Here is an 11,127-nt window from a genome sequence, read left to right as displayed (position 1 = left end):
TTATTGGAATAATCTGGAAAGTCTTATTTCAAAAAAACTATAATTTTTTTTGTTAAATTTCTCTCCTGATAGTTAATCCTTGACAGACTTTTGTTGATCAGTTTGTATGTTAAAATTATTTTAGTGAATATTTAGTGAATATTGGTTTGAATGTTTATGATTCCTGAAGTAACTTGAACAAGTAGTCGAATATTTGAAAAGATATTGCATGCCGAATTTTGCTTTGGATTTCTTATCTGTCTTTCCATTAAAGATTTAAATGTTTCTATTAACAGCACCTGTTTGAATTGACTAAAAATAATAACAAAGCTCTGCATACAAGTAACATATTAATTAACTACTGTAGATGTAATAGAGGAAAAGTAATAAAAGTATTATTCAGTTTTAGTTTCATGCATTTATATGCAACTTGGCTTAAGGGCCATAATTGTAGAGGGCCAGGAGTACTCGAAATGAATATTCTCAACTGTGACGATTCACAAGGAGAAGTATACAAATTTTCCAAATTAATGAACTTTGTTCCAATAATTTTGATTTCACCCCTATAAATTTTTTTATAATTATTACAGAATTATTTTGCAGATAACAACAGTTATCAGCTTCAGAAGTTCTAAGAACGTAATTAGAAAATTCAACATTTTTATATTGTTTTGAATTAATGACGTTTGAAAAAAGAGGCCCTTCAGAATGTTCAATTGATGGTTGAGGATACTGAGTCTGAGAACAATTCTGATGATTGTTAAAATTTCTTTCCTGTTCATATATTCGCCTTGAAATTTGTTCAAGTGGCTTTTCACCTTTCCTTACTAATTTTTTCAGCCTCTGCATGTGATTCTCAAATGGAAAGGCACTGAACTGATCTATTGGCCCTAAGTACTTTACATCATCGCACACGTGTAGTAAGTTATGAATATTATGAGATACATTTTCTGATCCGTACAAAGTCATGAATGTTTCAACAAAGTATTTTAAAAGTGATTCAGCATATTCATAATGATTTGCAAATTTTGAATTTGATAAAAATGAAAGAGCAACATGTAATGTTATAACACTGGCTGTAAAACAACTGGACCTAGGTAAAATAAAAATAATCTAAATTCTGTAGCCTTCCAACGCTTTGCATCATTTAAAGAGCGTTGTTTTCGGCTGAATTCTGAAGGGATCTGGGAAGAATGATTCACAAGTGATTTGGATAATGTTTTAACCTGATGATGCAATAATTTTATTCCTGGTTTACCTAGTTTACCACCAAGCCACAGAGATACTATCAACTTTTTTACTACTCCAAGGCAAATTAAGTGCATATAATCTAAAGGAAAATTTCGTATCATATCTATTCTTGGTAATAACTCTAAAACTGAAGTACCAGTATGATGTTCTTCCTGTACTTTTGATCTGAAATCGAAGTCAGTGCGCAGGCAAAAATTATGAAACCTGTGAAAACATACTCTATTATGGATAAAAACTCCTACAGCAGTACACTTTGAACAAGAACTATAACCGCTATGTCCTTTAGTAAACTTAATGAAAGATTTTGCTGGAACGTCACATATAAATGCCTTTATTTTTACAACAAATTCATGACCATTATATGTAATTCCATTATTGAGGACATCTATTGCTTCAGTAACAAATTCATACAGAAATTCATTTGCATCTGCTGGTTTTTCATTTCCATGATAAACACCTATCACTGCTACAGTTTTAGTCCCAAATATATTGCATAAAATTGGGTATAACTGGCTACCGGAACTCTTCGATAGAGGTAAACCATCAATATTACAATTTTGGTTAGCTAATTGTGAATTTATAATTAATTTTTCAATACATTTTTTGAAACCAAATTGCGCTGGTTCTACTTTTTTCAATGTTATGATTGTAGGAGTATTCAGTAAAGTTCGAGCATCCAGAGGAAGTTCAGGATGAGATGGCTTTAAAATATGAAGAAGGTTAGTGACCGCTACTTGTGGTATATTATGCAACAATGCCCACTGTCCCACGTGAAGAATCAATGGCTCTTGTTTAGAATGTTGAGTGTAGTTCCCAAATTTATAAGACTCTTCTATAGAAGGGGTAATTATAATGACTTGGGTATTTGCCTCATCAATTCTGACAGACAAGACATCATCACTAGGTTGGGCATCAGTGAAATCATCACTACTCGAAGTGGAGGAAACTGAACTGGAATATTCACGAGATCTTATATTGGAAAATGATGAATCACTGGTTTCGGTAGTCTCCAAACAGGTGGATGATCCTGCACTGCCTTGTAATGATTTTAACTCCTTTCTTGTTCTCTTGTATATTTTATGGAGCATTTTTTTTCTTTTAACATTTTGTTTTTCCATCTTTCAACACTATTCAAAATGCGTTTTCGTATAAAAATTTGATTATATAGCTATGTCAGGTTATAAAATATTTATTGGAATATTTACCTGCTTGGACTGCTTTCAATAAGATTTACAAATCAAACACCGATTGAAATAAACATCTAAATGGGATCATAACAACTAATAAAAACACTAGGTACTTCACAAACTAGGGACCACACGTGTCTCTCTTCCCAGTCTTTGACGTTTGACCAGGCAATTCAACATGCAACATGAAACGTCAAACGGCATGCTCAGTTGCACTTACAGTGTTGCTACAGCTGTTTGACAAGAACTGCATGATAGATCAGTGGTTTTTGAGCAGAGAATTGGTAAATATTGGTGAAAAGTCCTTTAGATAATATCCAGTCATGTCTGGGAGGATATCCAGTTTTTCAATATCTTATGGATATTCAATTTTGGATATCTTATGGTTATCTGTTTTGGATATCTTATGGATATCCAAAATAGGTCCAAGGATATTCCGACTTGATTTGGACATAAATTGGATATCCATAAGATATCCAGTGTTATCTGGGTTCTCACTGATCGGAAGGTTAACGCTGTACAAAGAACTACCTACATATCTCAGTAACTTCGGCTCTACGTTAATATTGGGATGTCAGTCAATAGCTACCCACTTATACAATATCGAATAGCATCACTAAAAAAATACTGAAAGCATTAGAATTAAATACATTGGTAATCCTACTAATCCTAAAGAATATATAAATTTGGTGACAATTTTCTTGGTGAATCTTGAAGGTTCAGGTTTCCATTAAATGAAGAAAAAGTGAGAAGATTTGAGAAAATATATATAAATGAAAAGATTAAAAAATGAAATAAACAAAAAATAATGAAGACCAAAATACTGAGATTAGTTAGGAGGAAAAACATCAAAGAATGGGAAAAAATGTACCTATATTGAAAAAATTCAATGGTGTTCATCTGTAAAAATATAGAATAACTGTGATCAGCAATGGAAATTAATCAATGAGTTGAATCATGTGAGAAATGTTGATTTATTATAGTATTGAACACTGGATTCTATTGATTTATATGGATATTAAACAAGGCATCGGTGGTTCAGTGGTAGAATGCTCGCCTGCCACGCGGGCGGCCCGGGTTCGATTCCCGGCCGATGCATTTTTTCTTACATTATTTTTTTTCTGGTAACAGTTATATCCTCGTATAATCTCATTTTCATTCACAAAGCCATGAGGTCATGTGGTATTATCATATCATTGGAATCAGATTTTAATCATGAGTAATCGTTACTATACCAGTCTGTCGAGTAAGTGGATAGCTATAGCTTCATAGTCTGGGTCACAAGATCCTTGTTTTGGAACTTGTGTCCGAAGGCACCGAAAACTATGATCCAGGGCTCATTCGATTCGGAATGACCTCTAGCAACTTTTTGAAAATTTCCAAGCGGGGCTCGAAAAAGTTGCAAAATTTATAAACAATTTAGTAAAAAAGGGGGGTTTGGTTTCTTGCAAAAATATCGGAAAATTTTAAAAATATCCGAAATTTGAAACAAGATCCTTGAAGAGGAGTAAATTTCGTGAAGAAATACCATCTCCCGGAACTCTATCACCAATATTTATAATTTTAATTCAGAGGCGAAAATAGCGCAAAAAGCAAGCAATGTGCGTCCCGCACACGTTGACCGATACGGAGGGTTGAACAATAAAAATTATTTGTTTTGTTATAAACGAATGTATTGTTTATAACATATTTTAAAATTTTTGGGGGATTTTTATCAGTGATGAATATTATGATTTTTAAAAACGAAATCGTTTTTGAATAAAAATGTTTTATTCCTTAAAAACGCATTTGTTGATCACGAGTCGTAAGGAGTGAGCGCGTCATACTGAAATCTAATTTAGAATTCCACGAGAAAATGATGAATTTTAGCAAAAAAAATTATACGGAAAAAACTTTCCTATATACACAGAGAATCCCGCTGAGTTAAAGAATATTTCATATTCGCGAAAAAAAATATTTTGAAACGTCAATATGGGACCTTATGAAAAAAATATTGACTCAGCGGGATACTACATCTAAAAATAGACACATTTTGCTCGAAACATTTTTCCATATAATGTTTCATTTGGCCGGCATATTGAAATTGGAGTATTTTGAAATTTCTTATCGGAAGGTGCTGCCCCACGACAGAATCCTAAACTGAAAATCGTATGAAATAGCGTTGGCAACATCACACTGGAATTTGTACGGTTTGTTTACTTTTGCCTTTTCAGCAGGGTCGTAGTTACTCTGTAGTGGAATGAGGTCGAAGAAATGAAAATTCTAAAGCAGGTAGATCGATGGGATTAAGAATATTCGATCTTAAATAACTCATCAGCATATCAAGCAGTAGTCTACTTCACATGTACTTTTTTTTGTAACATTTTTCAGCCCTGTCCAAAAATTACGACCAAGGTGTCATTCGATTCGTATTTTTGCCTAGAAAGTTTAAGGAAAGGTCCGAAAACGCGCGGATGAAAATTACAAAAGTTATAAACAATTAAGTGGAAACAAAAATGGGGCTTCAGTTTTTTCTTAATATCTCGGAAAATTTTCAAAATTTTGGAATTTTGAAAAAAGATTTAAGAAGATCAATGAATTTGCATAAAAAAAGTTTCGACTCCCGAAACTGTATCTCGATTATTTATAATTTTTGCAGAGCCCTGAAAATAGAGCCAAAAGCGGGTAGTCTGGCTTCTGCGCACCTTTCGTCACTCTGACATAAAAACAAAAAAAAATTATCTAAACATATTAAATGTGAATATTAGGGAATGAAAAAATTCATGTGATGTTGGGATACATCAATAAACAATAATCCACAGTAAAAAAATGTTTATCCCAATTTTAACGTTAATTATAAATTTGTTAATTAATAACTTTTTCTGAATTGAAAGTCAATATAAAAATCCCTATAATTATTAAACTAACCTGGCATTTTTTTCCTTTCGTGAAGTTATCCTTAATGGGCAAAAAAATTGATTGCCGTTGCCAAAATGAAAAAATTGATATTTTCTATTTTTTTATTAACAATTGAAAATTATAATTTTATAAAAAATACAATACAATTTTTTTTTAATTTTTCATTGTTTCAATTTCTCATGGCTAAAAACTAATTAATATTTTTTTTTAAATTTTTTACAGCTATTGTTAATAAATTTATCATAAACAAATACATTGTTTATAAGCAATTCGAAAATTTTTTTTTGCATTATGTTAATTGAAAAAAATCATGATTTATAGAAAAAAATGGTTTCTTAAAAAAAAATTTTTTATTGCTAAAAAATGCGTTTGATAATTAACAATCGTTTTTTGCAACTAAATTTTGAAATTAAGGAACCGTTTTTTTTAAATCATAAATTATATTGTTCTTTAAGGTTTTGAAATTACTTTTTTTTTATTCTTTTTTCAATTGTTTATTAAAAAAAAGTGTTATGAACGAATTTTTTTTTATTTTGTTTTTCAATACTTTGTTCTAGGATAAAAGTAAATATGTGTTTTTTTTAATATCACAATATTAAAAGTTTTATAAAAATAGAATAAATGAAAAAAAAATTGTTTATAACAAAAATTTTTTTAAATAAACAATTAGAAAAAGAATTTAAAAAAAGTTTTTTCCAAACCTTGAAGATCAATAGAATTTATGATTAAAAAAAACCGTTCCTTAATTTCGATATTTAGTTCCAAAAAACGATTGTTAAATTACAAACACATTTTCAAGCAACAATAATAATTTTATATATCAACTTTCAATTCAGAAAAAGTTATTAATTAACAAATTTATAATTTTTAAAATTGGGATAAACATTTTTTGACTGCGCATTATTGTTTATTGATGTATCTCAACATTACATGAATTTTGTCATTTCTTAATATTTACATTTAATATGTTTAAATGATTTTTTTTGTTTTTATATCAGAGTGACGAAAGGCGCGCAGAAGCCAGACTACCCGCTTTTGGCTCTATTTTCAGGGCTCTGTAAAAATTATAAATAATCAAGATACAGTTTCGAGAGTCGGGACTTTTTTTTACGCAAATTCATTGATCTTTTCAAATCTTTTTTCAAATTCCCAAAATTTTTAAAATTTTGCGAGATATTAAGAAAAAACTAAAGCCCCATTTTTTTTCACTCAATTGTTTATAACTTTTGTAATTTTTATCGTCGCGTTTTCGGACCTTTCCTTAAACTTTATAGGCAAAAATACGAATCGAATGACACCTTGGTGGAAAGATATAAATAGAGTTATTATATTAGTAGTTAATTCAAATATACCTTGGAGAAAGAGTTTAAATTATTTCAAATGAAGTTTCAGTCTCGGAAGAATTATCCGTATATAGACCACAGAAGAAAAACATTTTATGTCTATAGAGCTACGCTGTGTAAACAATAGATCGCTATTTAACATCGCCCTTTCTAGTTCCTACCTGAAATGTTATGAATAAAATTTCAATACCGTTCTCCTTATGCCACATTGCCAAACTTTGTTTGCAGCAAATGCGATTGTATGTAAGAAGCGTTGGGCGTTCTAGTGCTCCATCTCTCTCATACTCATAAACATCAATTGACGAATCGGTCAGTACGTCTTCTCGCGATCGTTTGAAGGAAATAAGGTCCGCCCCTATTTGTCTCGATAAATTTCAAGGTTATGTCCGATTTAAATCTCGCTCGATGTCCTTACCATTCTTAACATTTTTTTTCTTATTAAATATGAATATTGATGAACGATTTTTTCAAAATCATAATTTCTATATCTCTTCGATATTCTGAAAAACTTTTTTTTAATATATATCTTCTTTATTTACTAAATAAACAATTTTTTTGAACAAATTAATTTTTACCATATACAATGTCATCCCCAAAGTACGCACCATATTAAGGGTTTTTCGACAAAAAGTTATTCTTGATAAAATTTTGTGCATTCCCTAAAACCGAACATGCATCAACGAAATACAGTTAAACACACGTAATATAAGAGGAGCCTTCCAATATTTGATTTTGAGACAGGAGAAAAGTACTCTTATTTTGGATTATTTCATGAAATGTTTAGAAAAGTTGTTCAGCATTGAAAAATACATTAAGATTTCAAGTCATGTCCATCTGAATAGAATTTTATATTTTTACCAATTTTGTTACATAGGGACTACGAAAAAAAATTTGCTATAACGATGAATAGACAGCATCCTGTATACGACGGTTCATTTCGAAAGCCTGTAATATTACGAATTACACAACTATGGTGTTAACCACGGTCAATTTTTTTGTAGAGTAAAATAATTTTTAAAGTTTTTGGTGCAATTTTTTTTTTGTTAACACCGAAAAGCACTCAAAATCATACAGAATTGTAACGAGAACTCAATATTCAATAATATCAAATCACGAAACATCAAAATGAATTGGGTATTTCGGAACAAACTCATTGATTTTCTGCAGATTTTCTTGCCCAAAATAATTCTTCAGAATAATCTCCAGATATTCTGGAGATAATCAGAAAATCAATGATTTTGTTCCAAAATACCTGTTCTATTTTGATGTTTTGTGATTTGATATTATTGAATATTGAGTTCTTGTTACAATACTGTATAACTTTGAGTAATTTTCGGTGTTAACAAAAAATAAAAATAACGATGCACCAAAAAATTTGAAAAATATTTTACTCTTCAAAAAAGTTGACCGTGGTTAACACCGTAGTTGTGTAATTCGTAATATTACAGGCTTTCAAAATAAACCGTCGTATACAGGATGCTGTCTATTCATCATGTTAGCAAATTTTTTTTTCGTGGTCCCCATTAAAAAAAAGGTAAAAAAATAAAACTTCACTCATATGGCCATAACTTCAAATCTAGATGTATTTTTCAATGCTGAACAATATTTCCAAATAACATTTCCCGAAATTTTTCAAAATGAGAGTATTTCACTTATTTTGAGGCTTCTCGTATATAACGTGTGTTTCACTGTATTTTGTTAGTGCATGTTTAATTTTAGGGGAAGCACAAACTTTTATCAAGAATAACTTTTTGTCCAATATGGTGCATACTTTGGGAATGACACTGTATATTTTTTGAATCCTACCAAAAACAACCATGTATCACCAAACGCAAAAATAGAGAAATATTAAAAAATGTGTAAGAAATAGAGGATTTTTTTAATAAATTGATGGATGTAGCGGTTACTACGTGGTAGGAAATCATAATGAAAAGAGAAATGAAAATTTCTATGTTTTTCACCACTTTTATTTGTAACTAACATTACTGCAGTTTCGTCCTATACAGACATTTTCAAACTTATACAAGTTCATTGTATGAGTTTCGTCCGTATAGGACGAAACTGTATTCAAACTGTATCAGTTTGAAAATGTCCGTATAGGATGAAACTGCAGTAACGTTAGTTACAAATGAAAGTGGTAAAAAACAGAAATTTTCATTTCTCTTTTCATTATGATTTTATTTTTACACAAAAGTGGGCTGCGAGACGCGCATTGCCCGGTTTTTGCGCTATTTTCGCCTTTAATTAATCTAAACTAATTATAAATATTTGTGATAGGGTTCCGGGATAAAGAACTTTTTTTTAGAAAATTTCCTCCTCTTCAAGGATATTTTTTCAAATTTCGGATATCTTTAATATTTTCCAAGATATTTGCAAAAACCAAACTCCTCCTTTTTTTTACTAAATTATTTATAACTTTAGCAATTTTCTCGAGCCCCTCTTGAAATTTTTCGAAAAGTTGCTAGAGATCACTCCGAATCGAATGAGCCCTGGATCATAATTTTCGGTGCCCTTGGACAGAAGTTTCAAAAAAAGGATCTTGTGGCCCAGACTATTCACGAAGATGACGGCTTGTAAATTATCTCTAAGTAGTAAATACATATATTTTCGTCATTCAGATTACGTATGATGGAAATTTCAGTACTCAATATATTGAAATGTTTTAGCTGTAGCTTTGACAAATGAAGCTGAGTCATTTGATTCTGAAATGTCAATTCAGAAGGTCTCTCTTTTGTCTTAAGTTTCACAAGAAATAACGATTATATTGAAAAAATGTCCAAACAACTTTCACATAAACGCGGTAGTCCAGATGAAGGAGTTCTTAAACAGTGAAGTTCGAGGTGTACTGAGTTGAAACTCAAAAGGATGAGCTGTCACAGTCCGTCCCGTATTTTTTATATATACCGCTCTTGGTGGCATCAAATGTGCCAAGTCAATTGAACACTTCCCGTGAAAGTATCTACAGAAGATAGACAAATCTCCAAACATTCTTCGATGTTTCAGGCTACCAAGGTTGCACGTGATGTTCGTGTCTCCAATCAGATGAATGGCTCTTTTCTGAATGGAATCCAGCAACTTCAGGGTATGTTTGGGGGCGGAGCTCCTTACATGAGAACAATACTCCAAAGAAAGTCTGATTTGAGCTCCATAAAGCATCAAAAGTAGCTGAGGTGTGTACAGTTTTTCGGTTTGAAACAGTGTTTCAAGCGTTTGCAATTCCAGCGACATGATTGTGCCAAGACATTAGTGTCCATTTCAACCCCGAACAATACTCATCGAAGAATTGTCTGACCTGACATTATTATATCCGGTTCGGAGACAATTGTCTTCTTGGAGAAAACCGATGCCTTGGTTTTTGTGGCATTGAATTCTTCAAATCTAACCCTATATCGGGATTTGCTTTTACCTAGAAGGTGGAAGTCACCATTTCTCGCGATGAACAGTTTCGAAGCAAGTTATTACTATTTACGAGTGCTCATATCATGTTTCAATTTTCAACAAGAATTCGTTTCTATATTCTATGTAGTTGAACAAATTCTGTCATATATATATATATATATATATATATATATATATATATATATATATATATATATATATATATATATATATATATATATATATATATGAATGAAATTTTAAATTTTGACATCTACGTCTTTCACAACTTCTATGATTTTCAGTTCTCTATTTCAAAAATTGCGGTTACTAGTTCGAATATATACTTTCTACAAAACCAAATCATTCACTTTCATGTATCTACCAAAATAGATTGTTTTTGAAATACTATTTCGCAATTTCAGCAATATTCCATGTTACCTTCGGTCTTTGAATACATAGTTATGTAAATATAATTTTGTTGGTCATTTCTTAGATACAAACAATATTCCGCAGGCAGAAATGTTACGGATATAGAAAAGAAAAAAATATGGTTCCGCCCGGGATCGAACCGGGGACCTTCTGCGTGTAAAGCAGACGTGATAACCGCTACACTACGGAACCAGTTGGTAAAGTTAGGGATAATATACTATATACACATCATAACTTCGCAAACATGAAAATGACAGAAATAATTTATGTTTTATAATATTTCAATCAACCATTGTATAAATGTTTGGACCTTTCTAGGGAAAATTAATATAAACCTGTACTGAAAGTTGCTTTTACCCTGAAGATAGAAGCCATCCCTCTTCTCGTGAGCGAAAAATGTTTCTTTGAAAATAAGTTCGAGAATGGATACACTGACTAGGATTTCTAAGCAACTTTTGTTGCAATACTGATCACATTATGGACATGTAAGATGAAGAATATAATTAAAGATATTTTTATAAACGCGCTTTTTTCTCCCGAGACTGGTATGGCGTCTTACTTGGAATATTTGAAAATTATTTTCTATTGCACATCTGGAACATAAAACGAACCTAATTACTTACAAAATTTCATCCTCCGAAAATATACCTACCTACCGG

General features: G+C 31.1%; 2 non-coding genes across 2 annotated transcripts; one reads left to right on the top strand and one right to left on the bottom strand.

The window, feature by feature from the left end:
* The first annotated feature begins 3,444 nt into the window (after positions 1 to 3,444).
* TRNAG-GCC (transfer RNA glycine (anticodon GCC)) lies at positions 3,445 to 3,515 on the top strand. The gene has a single exon. It is a non-coding gene; the product is annotated as a tRNA-Gly (tRNA).
* Positions 3,516 to 10,587: 7,072 nt separating this feature from the next.
* TRNAV-UAC (transfer RNA valine (anticodon UAC)) lies at positions 10,588 to 10,660 on the bottom strand. Its single transcript has one exon. It is a non-coding gene; the product is annotated as a tRNA-Val (tRNA).
* Positions 10,661 to 11,127: the final 467 nt, after the last annotated feature.

This window comes from Leptinotarsa decemlineata, unplaced genomic scaffold, assembly GCF_025532065.1.
Source record: "Leptinotarsa decemlineata unplaced genomic scaffold, Ldec_3_MD MMD2_tig00026317_RagTag_RagTag, whole genome shotgun sequence".
NCBI lineage: Eukaryota > Metazoa > Arthropoda > Insecta > Coleoptera > Chrysomelidae > Leptinotarsa > Leptinotarsa decemlineata.
The sequence above is the reverse complement of the archived record's forward strand: the minus strand, read 5'-3'. Positions and strand labels throughout refer to the sequence as shown.